This window comes from Myxocyprinus asiaticus, chromosome 8, assembly GCF_019703515.2.
Source record: "Myxocyprinus asiaticus isolate MX2 ecotype Aquarium Trade chromosome 8, UBuf_Myxa_2, whole genome shotgun sequence".
NCBI lineage: Eukaryota > Metazoa > Chordata > Actinopteri > Cypriniformes > Catostomidae > Myxocyprinus > Myxocyprinus asiaticus.
This window is the reverse complement of record NC_059351.1, coordinates 40821448-40843003: the sequence shown is the minus strand read 5'-3', so window position 1 is coordinate 40843003 and position 21556 is coordinate 40821448. Positions and strand designations below refer to the sequence as shown.

General features: G+C 38.4%; 2 protein-coding genes across 4 annotated transcripts in view; one reads left to right on the top strand and one right to left on the bottom strand.

Annotated features, from left to right (window-relative positions):
- The window catches only part of LOC127444565 (von Willebrand factor A domain-containing protein 7-like), a 53157-nt gene extending 43783 nt beyond the window's left edge, over positions 1 to 9374 (bottom strand). Inside the window, exon 1 of one of the 3 annotated variants that reach the window (XM_051704008.1) lies at positions 9255 to 9374. The gene's annotated coding sequence lies outside the window, so the exon portion shown is untranslated. The remainder of the gene's footprint in view (positions 1 to 9254) is intronic. The other 2 variants (XM_051704005.1, XM_051704007.1) reach the window with 2 other exon arrangements.
- Positions 1 to 21556, top strand: part of LOC127444604 (calcium-binding protein 2-like) — a 59236-nt gene that overhangs the window by 5969 nt on the left and 31711 nt on the right. The gene's annotated exons all lie outside the window — the stretch shown is intronic.

Below are 21556 nucleotides of genomic sequence, written 5' to 3'. Positions count from 1 at the left end.
AATTTACCTTAGAACCAAGGGGAACCCTAGTAATCAGACAGCCAAAGTAATATAAAAATAATACCTTTATTCTGTGTAAAAAAAATAAATAAAAAAAATAAAAGTATTTTAAAGCATTGGTAATTTTTAGATGGGCTGGCCATGACAAAAGACAGCCAATTCTCCTTCTTGGACTGTTCTGAGAACTACAGAGCTACATACACATGTGAACATTCACTGCATATCATCAGTGGACACAGCAAACTTCAATCCCTTAAAAAACCCAATGAATGAAGAATAAGTCACGCCACTTTCACAGTCAGTGATACACCACACTACACTCACATTAACTGTGGGACACATAAAACCCTAATAATAACCCTTCTGGTCGCCAAACAGAGGTGCCTATCTAATCTGTCCTGGGGCCCGTTCTTCGTACGTTGATTATGGAGTTAGCTGGCTTATTGAACGTAAACTAAACAGGATTAGATCGCACCTTTATAAGCAGATGCGATTCTGGAAGTCTGTCCCAGCCTCTGCATTATTCTTATGAGAGCACCCTTTTGAAGAAGAGATGATAATAAGTTTAGTATAATTATATATATTTATAAATAATAAAATTGTAGATAATAATAAGTACAGCCCATTTTGCACATTTAGATGTACTGCTTTAGTAATGAGGCATTAATCTGCTTCATATTTTTTCCATAGTCTTTTTCAAAATATTTCCAAAAAAAAAAAAAAAGTGTCATTCATAGACTTTAAGGTTGTCTGTTCTTAGTGCCCTTTACAGCTCAACAGATGCAAATAACTTAATGAAAGAGCGATACCTGCATTTGTGCCTTTAGAAAAGTGTCCATGATAACCCCCTTACATAATAAGAAATCTTACATGATTTTCGTCATCGTATTTTTCTGGCCATGTAAGAACGCAGGCTTTTAAAGAGAGCTTTTATTATGCCCCCATGCATTTGCAAAGTTCACGTAGGTAAGTACATTATAATAAGTACAAATAATAATAATAAAAAGATGCAAATCAAAAGTATGTGCAATTGAAAATAATGTTACACATTTAATTTATTCACAACTCTTCAGCCTTCTCTATTTATTTTGGCCGCTTAGGCCATTTTTCATTTTTTAAGATTACTTTTGGCCGGGATTAACATTAATGTTACGGCTCTCTATAAATTAGTTAATGCAGAAATATGTTGTAGGATAAATTTAACTACTTTATAGGCCTGTATAAGTTTATGTATATATTTACAATGTTATATACATAGACATAACAAATCTCTTATATGCGTGTATATCAAGAAATAAATACATATAATGATTTATTTCATATTCATATTTTTACTAAAGTTTATGACTTTATTAAATTGGTCTGTTGCGTCGCCAACCAATCACTGCATTGCTGATCATGATTTCGAGTATCGATACATGTGCCCTTGTCAGTAAACACAGGAACGCGCAATTATCTCAGACAATTAAATTCAGATATGCTAATCAATCCGCGAATGTGTTTGAAGAACAGAATTAGCTAAAGAGGAATTATCACGAAGATCTGGAATACGTCATATCATCTCAGATGTATTAAGCAAAGTATGAAGAACGGGCTCCTGGTTACAGGCAAAGCCTTTAACACAATCCAAAAAATAAACAATTAACAAAGAAATGCAAAAAAAGAAAGAACGAAAAAAGGAAAACTCCCCTAGCCAGCAATTAGCAATTAGCTTTAAAAAAGCAAAGAAGAAAAAACAACGACAATACTTTCACCAACTGGGTGCAGTAATAGTTCAACAAACACCAAAAATCAAACAAAATGAAAAGAAATGAAAAGCAACTGGCAACAGAAATATCCAAACACTTATACAGCACCAGCCAAACAAACAAATAAGGGTCCAATGGCTCAATTAGGCAGCTTTTTTATATACCAGCAAACAATGTAATTGTGCACTTGAAAACATGGCTTAAATTCATCAGCACGAAAACCAATATAAAACCTCAAAACCACACGGAAACACACGCACTTCACATACTCCATCTGGGCAGGATACGTGCAAAATGGTGTACAACCGCAAGAGCTAACTGGTGCTACGAGGACCCCAGCTGTTTTCCGATCTTGCCTGTTCTATAAATCACTTCACCTAATCGCAATGACTAGACTAAATTATGGCCCCTCCCCTCCTACTTTGCTACAGTCCACCCCCTACAATTTTGTCATTGCCCCAACGATGACAAAACACAATAAAACTTAAATGTCTTCTAGTATTGCCAGCTGCCCTAAAACCGCAGACTGTGGCAATCTGTGAAGATTAAAATGGTACCTGGCTGTAGACCTAGCAGACCATCTCAGCGGGGCAGCACTGGGTAACGGCCTGATATATTCATGGGACTAAGTGCAGGTCATGATAAGTCATCATGCTTTTGATGATGCATTTCTGCCTTTGTCTGTAGCTGCTGCCTCACATGGTCATGTGCTGCTCTCAAGTTCTTCTGGTGCATTTGAACCCACTCTTCTGTAGTGTTAGGACTAAAATCATCATTCTCATTCCTTCCCAGCAAAAAATCTACAGACAACCTAAGGTCACAACCAAACATTAAGTAAAACGGAGTTATGACTGTGGCATGATGGGCAGTAGTATACAGTGTATCCGGAAAGTATTAACAGCGCTTCACTTTTTCCACATTTTGTTATGATACAGCCTTATTCCAAAATGGATTAAATTCATTATTTTCCTCAAAATTCTACAAACAATACCCCATAATGACAACATGAAAGAAGTTTGTTTGAAATCTTTGCAAATGTATTATAAATAAAAAACGAAAAAAATCACATGTACATAAGTATTCACAGCCTATGCCATGACACTCAAAATTGAGCTCAGGTGCATCCTGTTTCCACTGATCATCCTTGAGATGTTTCTACAACTTGATTGGAGTCCACCTGTGGTAAATTCAGTTGATTGGACATGATTTGGAAAGACACGCACCTGTCTGTATAAGGTCCCACAGTTAACAGTGCATGTCAGAGCACAAACCAAAACATGAAGTCCAAGGAATTGTCTGTAGACCTCTGAGACAGGATTGTATCGAGGCACAGATCTGGGGAAGGGTACAGAAACATTTCTGCAGCATTGAAGGTCCCAATGAGCACATTGGCCTCCATCATCCGTAAATGGAAGAAGTTTGGAACCACCAGGACTCTTCCTAGAGCTGGCCGCCTGGCCAAACTGAGCGATCGTGGGAGAAAGGCCTTAGTCAGGGAGGTGACCAAGAACCTGATGGTCACTCTGACAGAGCTCCAGCATTTCTCTGTGAAGAGAGGAGAACCTTCCAGAAGAACCACCATCTCTGCAGCACTCCACCAATCAGGCCTGTATGGTAGAGTGGCCAGACGGAAGCCACTCCTCAGTAAAAGGCACACGACAGCCCACCTGGAGTTTGCCAAAAGGCACCTGAAGGACTCTCAGACCATGAGAAACAAAGATTGAACTCTTTGGCCTGAATGGCAAGTGTCATGCCTGGAGGAAACCAGGCTCCGCTCATCACCTGGCCAATACCATCCCTACAGTGAAGCATGGTGGCAGCATCATGCTGTGGGGATGTTTTTCAGTGGCAGGAACTGGGATACTAGTCAGGATTGAGGGAAAGATGAATGCAGCAATGTACAGAGACATCCTTGATGAAAACCTGCTCCAGAGTGCTCTGGACCTCAGACTGGGGCGAAGGTTTATCTTCCAACAGGATAATGACCCTAAGCACACAGCCAAGATAACAAAGGATTGGCTACGGGACAACTCTGTGAATGTCCTTGAGTGGTCCAGCCAGAGCCCAGACTTGAACCCGATCGAACATCTCTGGAGAGATCTGAAAATGGCTGTGCATCGACGCTCCCCATCCAACCTGATGGAGCTTGAGAGGTCCTGCAAAGAAGAATGGAAGAAACTGCCCAAAAATAGGTGTGCCAAGCTTGTAGCATCATACTCAAAAAGACTTGAGGCTGTAATTGGTGCCAAAGGTGCTCCAATAAAGTATTGAGCAAAGGCTGTGAATACTTATGTACATGTGATTTTTTATTTATTTTTTTTATTTTTTTTTTAATACATTTGCAAAGATTTCAAACAAACTTCTTTCATGTTGTCATTATGGGGTATTGTTTGTAGAATTTTGAGGAAAATAATGAATTTAATCCATTTTGGAATAAGACTGTAATATAACAAAATGTGGAAAAAGTGAAGCGCTGTGAATACTTTCCGGATGCACTGTAAAAGCATAAGTAATCTGTAACATATAGTGAGGCCAATACCTCTTTGTGGTATTGCTAAAAGTTGCTAAATTTGCATAATTTCACAATTTTGTACCTGGTCCGAATGAATTCTACCTAGGGGACCAAAACGATTAAACCAGTGTTGTATCAGTACCTGGGCAACCGTACTAGCTCTTTGATCTCTGGTAGCTATAGCCTAAATGTACTTAGAAAACATGTCTGTAAGAATAAGTTAATTTTCCCTACCATCACTAACCGGCTCCAGAATGGTAAAATCTATTGCCAGGATATCATGAGGCAGAGAGGCTTGTAGTGTACCCTGGTAAAACCTAATCTTTGGCTGTATGGCCTTACTCAGGACACACCTTATGCACTGTTGGCACCACTGCTCTACCCTTTTCATCATACCTGGCCAAAAACATCAGTTATGGACTAGCTGGAGGGTATGATCGATGCCCTGATGCACATGGCCATCATGATGACTTCAAAGCACTTCTTCCTGAAAGCACTGACAAAGCACAAACTACAAAGTTTCTTTACTTTCCACAGGCAAATGAACCACATGGTAGAGCACCCCTTCTTTTTCTACCAACTGTTCCCTTTGTTGAAGCAACTCCTTACTTCCAGTCAACAAAGCATCACTCTCTTCTGACCCAGGCTGCCTACCGTCTTGACAAAACCGCAATACTGGACCAATTACTGGATCCAATTCCCATAACACAGCCAAATCCCTAATAGACCGGCCTGCCAGAGTAATAATCTCATTGCAACTGAAATCCGCACCATCAGGCACAGACTTGGAACACTGCCCTGCCAGGGTAGATGGAACTTCTGTTCCTGGTGCAAACCTATCTAGGTATTGCCTTGGCATTACCTTTACTGCGGCCTGGACAATACACAATTGTAAAATTAAAAGAAGCCAATTGGGAAGCCCACCTCTATTTCATTACCCCCAATTTACTGTCTGAAGATGGCTTAATGGATTATTGTCTGTGAAGATGATGAAATTACTACCCAACAGATATTCCCTGAACTTTCCTGTTACTGCCCATTTAACAGCCAGAAGCTCCAGCTTTATAGATCTGTAGTTATCCATATTTCTTTCTGTGGGCTTCAGGCCTCAACTAGCAAAAGCAATAGGCCTGATTTTACCCTCACACTCCTGAGAGAGCACAGCCCCTAGCCCCCCATGGTTAGCGTCCACTTCTAATACAAATGGCTTTGTAAAGTATGCATAAACCAAGACTGAGGCTGTAATCAAACAATGTTTAAAGTTGCAAAGACCTCTAACAAATCTGTGAAAATAACTTGTGAAATCAAGAAATGAATGCAACTCTGCTAAATGGGCAGGGCGCTTCCACTCCCATACAACCTCCACCTTACAAGGATCAGTTGCCACTCCCTTAGCAGACACCACATGTCCAAATTTTGACACTTTGACAGCTTAACTTTAAGCCCTTGTTGTTTGAGCTGGTAAAACACCTCTTCCAGTCACTCAAGATGCTGACTGACCGAAGAGGAAAACACAATTTCATCGTCATGAATGGTAATACTGATCACCAAACATGTGCTCCATTAGGCGCTGAAAGGTACCTGGTGCATAACAAAGGTCAAAAAGCATACGATTAAATCTGAACAGGCCAAATGGATTGCAAAATGCAGTCTTAGCTTTATCTTTCTCTACCACAAGCACCTGACTGTAGCCGCTAGCAAGATCGAGGGTAGAAAACTACTTTGCCCCTAAAAGTGCATCTAACGATTCCTCAGTCTGAGGCAGGGGGTAGGCATCCTTATGCATCTTTGCATTAAATTGTCCATTATCAACACATACATAATCTTATGCATCAATCCTTTTTGTAACCACCACAATTGGGAATATTAAGGACTACTAATCTCCCTGACAATCTGACTGTCCAACAACTGTTTGATATGTGCTTTTACCAAGTCATACTGGGACGGGGAAAGGTGGTGGGAGATCTGCAAAACAGGAACATCATCCATCAATGGGATCTTGTGGGTAATCAACTTTGTACACCCTAGATCACTTACATCTCTAGAAAACAAATTGCAGTATAAAAGGAGTAGGAACTTAGCTTTGGCTGTTTAGTACTCAGACAGCCCATCAAGCCATGGCAGTTCAAACCCCTCTGTTGCACCACAAGGCAAGATTTGCTGGTTATATATAAAACCTGTACACTCTGGGGTGGACTAGTCAATAGAAAAATAATGTAAAGGGGCGACTTCCAAGGCCACCGAAGCTACTTGGACTGTACCCACTACCCACCGAGGAGGAAGCCAGACATCTTAACTGCCCACATTAGTAATGGGGGCATAAAAAACACCATGTTCAACCTACAAAAGGGTAGGCGAAACAAGCAGTCCTTCTGGAAGGGTACCATCCTCTGCACCTAATGGCTCTAACAGAAACTCTGCCAAAGGGAATTGAGGACAAGTAGGGTCCCAGCAGCAATGTGAGTGGACCGGTCACCTTGCACTTTTACTTTAAAGGCCACCGGTGCATTGACTATTGCCTCAGCCTGTTCACACTGGCAGAGTGCACGCCTAAACACTAGGACTGCTGATTGTACTGATGGGGCCTGAAAAATATTGACTTTTAGAAAGCTGTTGATAACAATGGCTGAGGACATTCATCCCTAAAATACCAGGGGTAGCAGTTTTACGGGTTTGGGAGACTTTAATGATCAGAAAGCCACGCTTTGAATACACTGGTCAAGAACTGTCACATCTAACTCATTGTAACCAGTATAAGGGATGTCAAGGCCATTAGTGGCTTTTAACCCTAGCCATTTACAATCTCGTCTTTTCAGATGGGAATATATGTTTATGGAAGGAACTCTCAGTTTCCATTGTCAACTTGAAACCTGTGTCTACCAAGGATGGAACATCAACATTACCCATCCTAAGAATTAATGTAGGACATTGTCCCACTAATTGGACATGTGCAGAAGAATCAGCACTGGAGCCATCTACCTTCCCTCCCAGTGTGTGCCTCTGCACGCTGGGGGTCTCTAGTTTTCCGACTGCCTTGCTACCTCCCTAGTAGGCACAATAGATCTAGTTTGAGCCCCCCTTGAGGGAGAGTAGTCTGACAATACTGCACTATATGACCAGGCAGATGGTATCTTATACAAATTGGTTGGCCATCAGGCGCACATTTAAGGTGATTGCTTCTGAGTGGAGGCCTAATACTAACACTATTAGAAGGGCCTACTGTAAATGTTTCACCAAAATATCGAGCTGCACTTGTTGCTTAAGAAACATGCTCTTAAGTTCAGCAAGCTCTGAGGACGGCGGAACCCCAGTAGCCTCACAGCTAGCAGTAAATTGAGCTTTGCATGTTTGGGGAAAAGGGCGTAACTTCTTATTTCTGTTTGGCTGTCCCTCTTCAACCCATCGCATGGCCTCCCGACGTACCTCCAGGAGTGACATGGTGTCCCTAGTAGTGTTGTCAAAAGTATCGGTACTTCGGTAGCAGGTCAATACTAAAATAAAAAAAGATGTAACGATACCAGAGTTACTGCAGTACAGGTAGTACCGAGCACCGACTCAATCCGGTACCAGTGCGTAGTTTGGCTGACACACAACAGCTTTAAAATGCTCACAGGCTTATTTTGAACGCCTGCTCTGTTACTCCTTGTACACTGTAATGGACAATAAATCAAATAAAAATTGTGACATGTCCTAATGTGATTTCTTAAACCTCTAAAGGCAGCAATCTTACTGTGGAAGAGCTGCGTACTTTAAATAAATTCGACCGCTCATCCACTATAAACTCCACAGACATTGAGAATCATTCACATTGTATCAGATAACAGAGCAAAGCACTTATCCATTGTGAACCATGCAACACATGTAAATATATATATTTATATAATTAAAATCACAGCATTTGCGCTTTAATCTCAGCTCAGCTTTATTTATATAACATTTAAAACAACAGAGTTGACCAAAGTGCTTCACAGTAATCAAATTTAAAACATAACATTTCAAAATTACCACATACACAAACACCAATAATCTAAAATACAAACAATCCAAAACTGTGTCCTACTCAAAGGCCTGTGTAAAGAGATGAGATTTCAGATGTGACTTAAAAGTCTTCAATGATCACACTAAACCGCATGTAGTGAACTGTTAATCCAGGAAAGTGAATCTTCTGATAAAAAAAAAAAACACACGTCATAAAAAAAGCACGATTCAAAATCAAATCTAGATACCTGAAATTGAATACAAATATATTACAATTGTATAGTAAAATGTAATATTCACTGTAATAATAATAATTAATCAAAATATCACAAGCAAGACAGCTCTTGAATAAAAGTTTGGCAAAAAAATGCAATGATATGTTGAAAAGTTCTATTTTTACTTGTTAAAAGTTTTAAGAATTTATTGATAAGATACCATTTTGATGATAAAATTAAATTAAATTTTAATTATTAAACTATAATTATTAAAATATTTAGTAAATAATTAAAAATAACTAAACTGGTGTGTTCAATAACACATTATCATATTAGCATATTTTTGCTGTGGTATAGAAATTGGTATCGAGAACCGTGAAATTTCACTGGTATCAGTACCAACTACTGAAATTTTGGTACCGTGACAACACTAGTCCCTACCCCGTACAAGTCTTTTCATTTCCCTACGAAGCATTTGATTATGAATGTTTTCACAAAACTGATCTCTTAAAACAACCTCTGTTTTGACATAGCATTTGGTTTACACTGCTTCAGTTTCTTCATTAATGCCATTAAAGTATGTGAAAATTCAAACAATGATTCACCGTTGTTCTGTTTCATATTAAAAAAAAGTCTGTTGCCACTACACAAGACTTTAAACACCCATACACTTTTTTAAAACTTCAAAAATGTGTTCTGAACTTTCCCTTACAGATTGAGGCCAATATTTAATTTTGTTTCTGGCCTCCCCTTGTAGATGATCTAAATTAAACTGCTTTTTCCAAATTAGACATACTATACCTCAACCTGATGAAACTCTGATCCTCTTCTGTCCACACTTCAACCAAGAGAGCCCCACCAGAAAGGGATCCGGAGAACTTTGGGCACTTACCCTCTTTAGGGAAATAAACTGCCTGCTCCCTGCGTGAGGCAGAAATGTCAGCCAGACTGGCACCACCCTCCCCAGAGTCTCCACTCTGTCTCTGTCCAGATAGTCTCTGCTCCACTTGAGGCCAAAGTCTCTGTAGGCCCTGAGACGGTATCTTAGCCAGCCGCTAAGATGTTATCTTAGCTATACTGCTCCCAACAGACTACAAAGAAAAATAAACAAATCAAAAAATATATTCAACCGACTGTGCCAGAATGTAACGCCCAAAGGGTGCTTCAGGACTATGCCACCCCTTGAATTTACCTTAGAGCTGAGGGGAACCCTTGTAATCAGACAGTCAAAGTTATATAAAAATAAATACCTTTATTCTGTGAAAAAAAAAAAAAGTAATTTAAAACATTGGTTATTTTTAAATGGGCTGGTCAGGACAAAGAAAAAAACAACGACTGGCGACAGAAATTAGGTTCCACTGGCTCAATCAGGCAGTTTTTTTTTAATACACCCACAATGTCATGGTGTGCTTGAAAACATAGCTTAAATTCACCAGCACGAACACCAATGTAAAACCTCAAAACCACGGAGATACACAAACACACTTCACATACTCCATCCGGGCAGGATACGTGCAGAATCACTTACTGATGTCTTCCAATCTTGCCTGTTCTATCACTTCACCTAATCACTATTACAAGACTAAATTGTGGGCCTATTATCCAGCCCCTCCTCTCCTTCAGTCTACCTTGCTACCTAAAGAAACACCCGCACAAATACACAAAGAAGAAAAATAAAACATGCTATTACATGGTGAAAAAGGTTGACATATAATGTGCATTTAAGATGTCAATGAGTAAACTCTTCACACAGTTCTGAAATAAGCAGGAAGTGGAAGTTGCCCAGCTATGTTGTAGATCATGCAAGTGGTTCCCAACTGGTGGGATGCAACCCAAAAATGGGTCAAGTATTATGGTACATTGCAAAAGAGTCATGGACAATTGGCTAAAAGCCACTTTAAGTGCTATGCTCATGAGTGGGATTCTGGGATTGACAGTGGTGTGAAGCAAGTGTGGAGAGCGGCTGACGGTGCCAAAAAAGTTGCGAAATTTTCAAATGTATGCAAATGAGAAGTGGAAAACGCCGGACAGCAGGCAATTGTTAGCTATGTTTCCATCCAAGTTGTGAATTTAATTAAAAACACATTATCGCAAAAACAATGTGCAAATGAAGCCGCATTTCCATCCAAGGGTGTTCAGAAGAATGAAATCGTCACTTCTGCAGAAATTGCAGCAACTGTGAGTGTTTTATTAATAAAATACTCAGTTTAGAGCATGCAGACAAAACACTCAAAAGAACTTTGTCTCATGTTTGGAAATGACAGTTCGTCACACACTTCTGGGAGCGCTATATATGTGCGTTCATCCTTATGACTATACTGTGCGGATCTATCAGATATTTTTCAAAAGTGTTAATAAACCTTCTGTTCTGTACAGTTCAAGTTTGTTTTCGACTTATTTGCTCTGCAAACTATTTGTTGGCTTTGGATTTTCTAGACACCGTTATTTCAGTATGACCAGAGCAACATTTCAGATGCAGTGATTGGTCTGCTGGTTAGTCCAGTAATTAATTAGTTTTTTAGTCACATGACCTTTTTGATAAGCATCTTGTATTCCTAACTAATTCAATAGGAGTTTATTCGGTAAATGTGTTTCCATCATAGTTTATGCGCATTTCTTCTTATCAAATAAAAAATATATCCACCTCAAGCAAGCGCATCATTTTTTAATGCACAGTTTTTATGCAATATCCCAAAATGCATAAAAAATGTTGATGGAAACATAGCTACTGTGACTTTAAAGTAGTGATATATCTTTCATAAGCGCTGCGCTTCAAAATTGTGCAATGATAAGACTCCTGTTCAGGATTCTGTATTATATGGGTTATGTGCCTGGTTTGAGATGAGTAAAATGAATAATTGCTTATCTCCTGATTAATTGTGGGAAATCACTTAGGTTGAGTTATTAATATTACATGATGGGTCTTCAGAAATCTACAGGATTTCTTAAAGGGCCAGAGGAATTTCATTTGTAGCCTTTATAGATATGGTCTTATGAAAAAAAAAAAAAAAAAAGCAGCTTTGCTTTGTTTCAGTTTTTGAGTTCTTTCTTCCAATGAATTATTGTTATTAAGGATTGTAAAAAAAAAAAAAAAAAACAATACAAAAAATCCCCAAATAGGTTTTCAGAAATGTAATTTGTCACTAAATCTCAGGTTGACTGAGGTAGGAAAGCATAGCTTTTCATTCAGCAAGCCATCATAGCCACAGAATTAGCATGTCATCATGGCAGCCTACTGCTACAATCTACAGAAAAATATGCACAGAAACACAGAATTGTTCTATTCATCTTCACTCCCCAATATGTGCTCGTTCCAGACATCAGTCTATTCACACAACATTAATCATGATAATCATTTGACTAAAATCTCTCTGCTTTCAAGGGATTTTGGGACTGTGTTTGTGTTGGAGGTGAAAGTGCATAAGGTATTATCTATTATTCACTACGCCAGATGCTTTCAATCTTGTTTTACCAAATATAATGACTGATCTGCATGTAATACTAGCATAGCCTTCCCTTATATCTATTTAACTAACTTTTCTCTTCAGAATTCAGTCTTCTTGTTCAAATTTATGATAGTACCCTTGACCTCTAATGTCTAACTGACACTGACATTCTCAATCCCTTTCAGCTCTTAAGTGCTTAGACATGAATCTTGTCTATATTTGTGTGGAATATAGACATATGTGTATTCAGTGTTATGCTCGTACACATTCTGAGAAATGCCTCAGTTTAAGGCTCCAGTCTTAATTTATCTCAACTTCTAAAACTTAATACTGTAATTTATCTTAAGTTACTGTATATTTTCTGTCATTCATTGGTTTTTATCTCTTAAAATTTTCATGCATTTTTAAACTCGTGACATTTGACCTCGTGACCAAGTTTCTTAAATCCCTTGAATTTCATTACAAAGCAATAAATGGATTGAGGTGAGTAACCATGCCACCACGAGGACCTACTAAGTAGTGGGAATTGGGCATTCCAAATTGGGAGAAAAAGGGATAAATAAATAAAAAAAGCAATAGATGGAAAAAGTAAAGAAAAACAACAACACTGAGAGGGAGGAAGAGTGAAGCACTGGGAGGAGAGATTGAGGGACAAAAGAAAAAGAATAAGAAAGGGATTGATTGAGAAGAGATTATATGGGTGAGATTAACAACTGAAGAGATCAGATCCTGTTAAAAACAGATTTAGTCACAAGAACTCTAGGCTGAACACATCGTAATAACATGCCGACACTCTAACTACTCAACTAAATGTAGGAATCATGGCAACATCCATGTCACAAATAGGCACTAAATCAAAAGTATGCTAAGGGGAGAATTCTGTCCTCATCTCCTTTTGTGTTCCATAGAGTAAAGGATATCATATGGGTTTGGAAAAACATGAGGGTGAGTTAATGATGACAGAAGTTCAAAACCGTACATAAAGGCACAACATTTGTAAACACAAACCTTTCAGCAGTACATATAGTGCTGAAATTACAGTACCACTGTCACTCTGTTAACATTTTCCCATTAATTTGATGGATGTATTCTGTATATTGGTGCATGTGATCTTGCAACTATACAAATAATTTGGCCTTTGGTTGACATTTTTTTTTTTCTCTCTCTGTTTTCCCTGTCTCTCTCTGCTTTCTCTCTTCTCTTGGGTTTTGGCCTTAATCCATTGACAGCCCACCAATATACAGCAGACAACCCAAATCTCATCTATAGCACACAGACACCAAAGTACAGACACTATAATTGTATCAACAGAAACGAGACGCTCTACATTTCGTCATCTGTTGATCGGATGTCTGGTTGTCTGAGAAATGATAGTTTCATCCACCAATCAAAGACTAGGTCTCCATGGGTAAACTAATTAGGAGTTTCTCTGCACTGTGCTTATTCCAGTTTAGTATTGCATAATAATACAAATGTTTTTTTGAAATTGATGACTTGGACAAAATAATAAAGAAAAGCAGCCAATAAGTGTCTAACATAGATGGGAACTCCTTCAATACTGTTTAAAAAGCATCCCAGGGTGATACCTCAAGAAGTTGGTTGAGAAAATGTCAAGAGTACATGTCTGAGCTCAGTGGTAAAAGATGCTGGCTACCACTCCTGGGGTTCGCTAGTTCGAATCCCAGGGCGTGCTGAGTGAATCCAGCCAGGTCTCCTAAGCAACCAAATTGGCCAGTTGCTAGGGAGGGTAGAGTCATATGGGTAACCTCCTTGTGGTCGCTATAATGTGGTTCGTTCTCGGTGGGGTGCATGGTGAGTTGAGCGTGGATGCCGCGGTGGATGGCGTGAAGTCTCCACACTCGCTATGTCTCCATGGCAACACGCTCAACAAGCTACGTGATAAGATGCATGGGTTGGCGTTCTCAGATGCGGAGGCAGCTGGGATTCGTCCTCTGCCACCTGGATTGAGGCAAATCACTACACGAACATGAGGACTTAAAAGCACATTGGGAACTGGGCATTCCAAATTGGGTGAAAAAAATAAATAATAATAAATATATATATATATATATATATATATATATATATATATATATATATAAAATAAAGAATGAGTAAGTGTTTCAAAACGTTTGACCGGTAGTGTATACACACACACACACACACACACACACTGTAGATACAGTGTGTGTATAGTATATAGAACAATTCCAGAAAAATTTACTATTTGATATGTCTCCCTTTTACTTTAATGCCACCATACACTCAGGCTGGCACAGACACAACAAGATATATAATCACAGATGTGTTAGAGCAAGTTGAAATATGTGCTTTGGAGACTAACCCCTGCAGATCCACCATCTATGTGAAAATAGAGCTGGATTAGTCCACTGGAGATAAAAATTTAGATTACATGCACGTCAGTGTAGATTACATGCACGCATGCATGTATAAACATCAACACACATGCGTTTACATGTCTTTTTTTGCACTAAATGTTCTGTGCAAATGAGAACAACAGATGTTGTTTCCAGAGACACACAGAGGAAGAGAATGGTACCCATTGGTGGGTGTATGAATGAACAAACAGTCTGATCTCACTGTAAATTCGGTGACAGTAGGTCAAAAATTCTTAAATTGAAATCTGTCTGTGATGAGCATGTGTGAGCTCCAGTTTTCGGGTGTAATGTCCACAGAGTGGCACCAAATGTGAGTTATAAAGCAAGTTGTTTTTAGTTGTACATTATGTAACAGTAAACAGGAATGCATATTTTATTATTCCCCAACCATAAACCTAACCGTCATTGGATTAAAAATTTAATTTAAAGGGATAATTCACCCAAAAATGAAAATTCTCTCATTATTTACTCACCCTCATGATAACCCAAGTGTATATGACTTTCTTTCTTCAGCTGAACACATTTGAAGAAAAATAGAAAAATATCTTAGCTCAGTAGGTCCTTAAAATGCAAGTGGATGGTGATTTCACTTTTGAAGCTCCAAAAATCACAGACAGTCAGCATAAACGTCATCGATACAACTCCAGCGGTTAAATGAAAGTCTTCTAAAGTGATATGATTGTATTTCGTGTGAAAAAGATTATATTTTAAAGATCATATTTAATTATATTTAAGTACTTTTTAACTGTAAACCAACGCTTCTGGTAAGCTTCACGAGAGGGTGGAGCCCAAGCAGTCTCTCGTGTGACGTATTCGCGTTGCCATGGATACAGATGTAATCTCATGTTCTCCACTCGGTTGAGACATCCAGGATAAGCACACAAAGTAAAGAAACAGATAAATACAGATCTAAACCAAAACCAACCAAGCTACTGTACAGCGTTCCTCCTACTCACTTGTAAACAGCACTGCTTTTCCAGCTGTGTCACACATGCATCAGTTCTCACATGTTTCAATTGCCAATGCTATTACGTCACACGCACGTACCGCTCCTGACCGTAAGCGTGATTTAGAGTTTAAAAAAGTACTTAAATATTTATCTTTTTCATACCAAAAGCAATCGTGTCTCTTTAGAAGACATTAATTTAACTGCTGGAGTCGTATCGATGACGTTTATGCTGACTGTGATTTTTGGAGCTTCAAATGTCTGATCACCATCCACTTGCATTTTAAGGACCTAAGATATTTTTCACATTTTCTTCAAATGTGTTCTGATGAAGAACACACCTGGGATATCATGAGGGTGAGTAAATAATGAGAAAATGTAACTTCTAAATCATGCACCTCATTAATTATGTGAACGTGATTACTTATTTACTTTCTGGTTTCCATGGGGCCAGAACCTTGTCTCTAAAGCTGCTCACGCAACATGCTATCAGTAGCGCCACAGGAAAAGGTAAACGTTTGAATTTATTTTTTGTAGCATCCCAAGTGTCACCAAATGGATTTGCAAAAATAATGACTCACACCATTAGCTAAGCCAGTGTTGCAGTATCAGGCTGGATGGGATGCTCAAACAAACAGAGCAATATTTTGAGAGCACCCCGTAATTCGAACCGTGAATATATTGCCTTCTAAATAATTTGTTGTATTGTCTTATCAATGCTATACTCTTGAGCCACAAAACATTTTTTTAAATACATTTTAATTATCATAATTATTATATTTATAATAAATATTATATTTAAATATAAATAGAATTAAAGTGAGTTATATTATGTTTATAATGAATTATTGTTATTTGAGGGCCTTTCTCAGCAAATATTATATATGTGATTAATTTGATGAATTAATCTGCATATTGTGTAAATAACTGACTGCCCTAATTTTTACATAGCAAATTTTACACACATCACCTTCAAGTAGCCTTAATGCTTTATTGCTGTGGATGCATTTTTATAGTGACAAGTCAATATGTCAACATTTGTTCTTAAAGTGATGGCTTGGTCTGTTTGCTGCTTGGAAAGGTGTGTTCACATGTATCAACAGGTTACTGGCCGTTTTGAGGTTTCCAATTAGATTTGCTCTTTAATTTATTTGAAATGCTGTAATGCTTTTTGATGCACGTGTCTGCCCTGTGGTTAACCTACTTAGATGATTCTTTATTGCATTCACTGAATAAAACACATTCAAGTGCTCAACTGTTCTTAGAGCAAAGGTTGGTTTGATGATGCTTCTTGTGTGTGTTAATCCATTTAAGCAAATAATGGTCTCTGCTGGATCCAGTGCATTATATGTGTTTGAATATTTCTAAAGAGTTGCCTAGTAGTTAAAGATCTGGGCTGGTTCCAAAAGGTTGTAGATTCAAACCCCTAAAAACTTAACATGGCAACATTCCATGTGTGTGGCATTGTACTGTGTGGCAATAAAAAGATTCTGCTCTATGTGGGGGATATACAGTACAGAGAGTAGCAATATAAATTAATGTAAGTGGGTGTTATTGTTTTTATAATTAAAAAAACCATTGTTATGGCATGCCCTGTCCCACCCCATTTCATTTTAAACATTTTCATTCAAAATGGTTATCATATAGGAACCATCACAGCAAATAACAAAAGAAACAAATACAATGATTGCAAATCATATTGTAAACCAGAATTGAAATTTTACTTTTTTATCTCAAAATTGTTGTTGTGCAAATCCTTGTAGATGCTGTAAATACAGATGAAGTCAGAAGTTTACATACACTTAGGTTGAAGTCATTAAAACTCATTTTTTAACCACAGATTTCATATTAGTAAATTATAGTTTAGTCAAATCGTTTAGGACATCTACTTTGTACATGACACAAGTAATTTTTCCAACAACTGTTTACAGACAGATTGTTTCACTTTTAATTAACTATATATATAATTCCAGTGGGTCAGAAGTTTACATACCCTAAGTTAACTGTGCCTTTAAGCAGCTTGGAAAATTCCAGAAAATGATGTCAAGCCTTTAGGCAATTAGCTTCTGATAGGAGGTGTACTGAATTGGAGGTATACCTGTGGATGTATTTTGAGTCAGTGATTCTCAACCTTTTTGACTCCAAGGCCCCCCACTGTCCAAGACAAAATTTAAAGGCCCCCTTCCCCGTAAATAGACGTGTCTGATTAAAATAAGCAATCATGGATTTTTTTTTTTTATTCTAGAAGTTTCGTAAACAGTCTGTTTATAATTTTTAAGCATACATCTTAAAGTATTTTTTAGCATTTTAATTAAGCTGAATTATTTAAATATTTCTTATTTTACATTTATTTTAGCTCAACTTGATGCCCCCTTGGAAGTGTGCTGAGGCCCCCTAGTGGGTCCCGGCCCCCTGATTGAGAACTACTGCATTACACAATATTCTTCCTCAGAAAAGTGGCGTCAGCTCTGGCAGACTCCTAGAGAGAAAAAATTAAACTCGCATGCATGACTGTAAAAAAAAAAAAAAAAAAAAAAAAAAAGAGAGAGAGAGAGAGAGAGAGAGAGAGAGAGAGAGAGAGAGAGAGAGAGAACAAACTCTAGCAATATTGTCAAATATCTGAAGGTGAGAAATCTTTGGTGCCCCCTCGTGGTTAGATGTGCATAGTGCAATTTGTGAAGACACTGAAAAGGGTAAATAATGCAAAATTCTCTATATTCTGTTAAATGTAAAATATAAAAAAATACCATAAATAAAATGTGTTTTACTAAACTTAGATACATTTTTATTTTAGTTACCTGAGTAGACCTACACTGACCATGTTTCATTTCACTCCTTGATTTGAGTCACACTGATGCCCAAAAACAGGGCATGTTGTCACACTATATGGGGTAAGCTGTCATATTGGAACATTTGAACATTTAACACTAAAAATGTTTTTGTATCCTGGGAAATAAAAACATTTACGAGGCTGGACCTCGAGGCAAAATCTCCTAGCATTTCAATGCTATTTTCATGATTTCTACAAGTGATAAAATGTAAAATAAAAGCCATATTTTAGAAAAAACAAACAAACAAACATGGATGTGTTTCCTAATGTGTGGAAAATAGCAATGCACTGATTTTTAGAGGTGCCTTCATATGCTTGAAAGAAAGAAAGAAAGAAAGAAAGAAAGAAAGCAATTCATGAAACAGCAATATACAAAATCTCACATCGTCTTAGTCAACAAATATTGTAATTAGTAAATTGTACAAATGTATAACATTTATACATTTAGTTTATTGTTTTATTGTGTTAACTTTTTTGACCAAGAGCTAAAGCAAAAATATGATGATATTAAAATTGTTGTTTGGAGGAAAGAACCTATAGCTAACAAAAATTATTCTAATTTAAGAGGCTTCTGAACTTGGAGTTTCAAAGCAACATACAACATACAAAGCGATACTGCTAGAAAAAAAAACTTTAGACTCAAAATCTTGTAGTTACTGAGATATTGTCCTTGTTAACTTCCACATGTGACAGCAAGCTCCAGTCTTCTCTATATACACTCTTAAGAACACATATCACAGTTCATATAATTAACACTTCTTACAAATCATTCTGTACACAAAATCAGTTTTAAATAATGTAATATTATTTATATCCATATTGTTTTGGATTACATCAAACTAATGCCCTAGATCTTATTATTTTGTATCCCCATATTTTTCTTCCTCTGGAGAGCTTTTCAGTACATCTGTCTTTTATAATAACTTGGATTGTCTTGATTGTGGGGAGAGGGGGAGAGGGAGGGAGGGAGGGAGGGAGAGAGAGAGAGAGAGAGAGAGAGAGAGAGAGAGAGAGAGAGAGAGAGAGAGAGAGAGAGAGTCTAGAATGGAATTTAAAGAGATTAAGTGGTAATACTGCAAGGATGTGGGATTGAATACGGTAATACCTTTATCTGGACCACAAACTTATTTAACTGTTGGGCAGGAAAGGCGAAAGGGCAACAGAACTCAGAAAAATAAAACATGTTTTGCATTCATCTTTACATGTTCAATTACAGCTAATCTCATAGACAAGCATCCTCTCATTTTCATTGTGTTTGCGAGTTTAGATGCTCATTAATAGGCTACACTGTGGAGTATGTTTGCTTTGGTGAAGTTTTTTAAAATAGATAAAAACAAAGTTTATATATATATATATATATATATATATATATATATATATATATATATATATATATATATATATCAGAATCAGAATCAGAATCAGCTTTATTGCCAAGTATGCTTACACATACAAGGAATTTGTCTTGGTGACAGGAGCTTCCAGTGTATAACTATACAAAAACAATACAAAAACAGCAGCAAGACATAGATAATAATATAAAATAAAAAATAAAACTAATTATACACATACGTACAGACACACACATACATACATACACACATATACATGGGTAGTGCAAATCTAATACAATCTGTTATGCACAGTGTAAATATAAATCTGTTATGTACAGTGCAAATGGTTTTTTTTTTTTGTTTGTTTTTTGTTTTTCAGAGGAATGAAATGGCAGAAGATGTTGGATGTGTTGGATAAATATAAGAAAGACTAAACTGTGTATTGCACATAGTTATTGCTCAATGGGGCAGTTTAATTGTTCATGAGATGGATGGACTGAGGGAAAAAACTGTTCCTGTGCCTGACAGTTCTGGTGCTCAGAGCGCTGAAGTGTCGGCCAGAAGGCAACAGTTCAAAAAGGTAGTGGGCAGGGTGAGTGGGGTCCAGAGTGATTTTTCCAGCCTTTTTCCTCACTCTGGAAGTGTATAGTTCTTGAAGGGGGGGCAGGGGGCAACCAATAATCCTCTCAGCAGTCCGAACTGTCCTTTGTAGTCTTCTGATGTCTGATTTCGTAGCTGAACCAAACCAGACAGTTACTGAAGTGCAGAGGACAGACTCAATGACTGCTGAGTAAAACTGTATCAGCAGCGCCTGTTGGCGAAGGAAGTACAATCTCTGCTGGGCCTTTTTCACAATGGAGTCAATGTGGGTCTCCCACTTCAGGTCCTGAGAGATGGTAGTGCCCAGGAACATGAATGACTCCACTGCTGCCACAGTGCTGTTTAGAATGGTGAGGGGGGTCAGTGTTGGGGTGTTTCTCCTAAAGTCCACAATGATCTCCACCATTTTGAGCGTGTTCAGCTCCAGGTTGTTTTGACTGCACCAGACAGCCAGATGTTCAACCTCCCTTCTGTATGCAGACTCATCATCATCTCGGATGAGGCCGATGACAGTGGTGTCGTCTGCAAACTTCAGGAGCTTGACAGAGGGGTCCTTGGCGATGCAGTAATTAGTGTAGAGGGAGAAGAGTAGTGGGGAGAGCACACATCCCTGGGGGGCACCAGTGCTGATTGTACAGGTGCTAGAAGTGAGTTTCCCCTGTCTCACAAGCTGCTGCCTGTCCGTCAGAAAGCTGGTAATCCACTGACAGATAGACATGGGAACAGAGAGTTGGTGTAATTTATTCTGGAGTATAGCTGGGATGATGGTGTTGAAAGCTGAACTGAAGTCCACAAAAAGGATCCTTGCATATGTCCCTGGTCTGTCCAGATTTTGCAGGATATGATGCAGTCCTATGTTGACTGCATCATCCACAGACCTGTTTGCTCGATAAGCATATTGAAGGGGATCTAGAAAGGGTCCAGTGATGTTCTTCAGGTGGGCCAACACCAGTCTCTCAAATTATTTCATGACCAAAGACGTCAGGGTGACAGGTCTGTAGTCATTAAGTCCTGTGATTTTGGGTTTCTTTGGGACAGGAATAATGGTTGAGCGTTTGAAGCAGCATGGGACCTCACACTGCTCCAGTGATCTATTGAAGATCTGTGTGAAGATGGGGGCCAGCTGGTTAGCACAGGATCGAAGACACGCTGGTGAGACGCCATCTGGGCCTGAAGCCTTCCTCATCATATGTTTCCGAAAGATGCTGCTCACATCATCTTCACAGATCTTAAGTGCAGGTTGAGTAGCAGGAGGAGGGAGGAGGGGGGTTGCAGGAAGTGTTGGTGTTTGTGTGAAGTGAAGGTCAGAGTGGGTGTGGGGTGTGAGATTGGGCCTTTCAAATCTGCAGTAGAACACATTCAGGTCGTCAGCCAGTTGTTGGTTCCCTACAGGGTTGGGGGTAGGAGTCCTGTAATTTGTGAGTTGTTTCATGCCACTCCACACTGATGCAGGGTCCTTAGCTGAAAACTTGTTTTTCAGCTTCTCAGAGTATCTTCTTTTAGCCACTCTGATTTCCCTGTTCGGTGTGTTCCTGGCCTGATTGTACA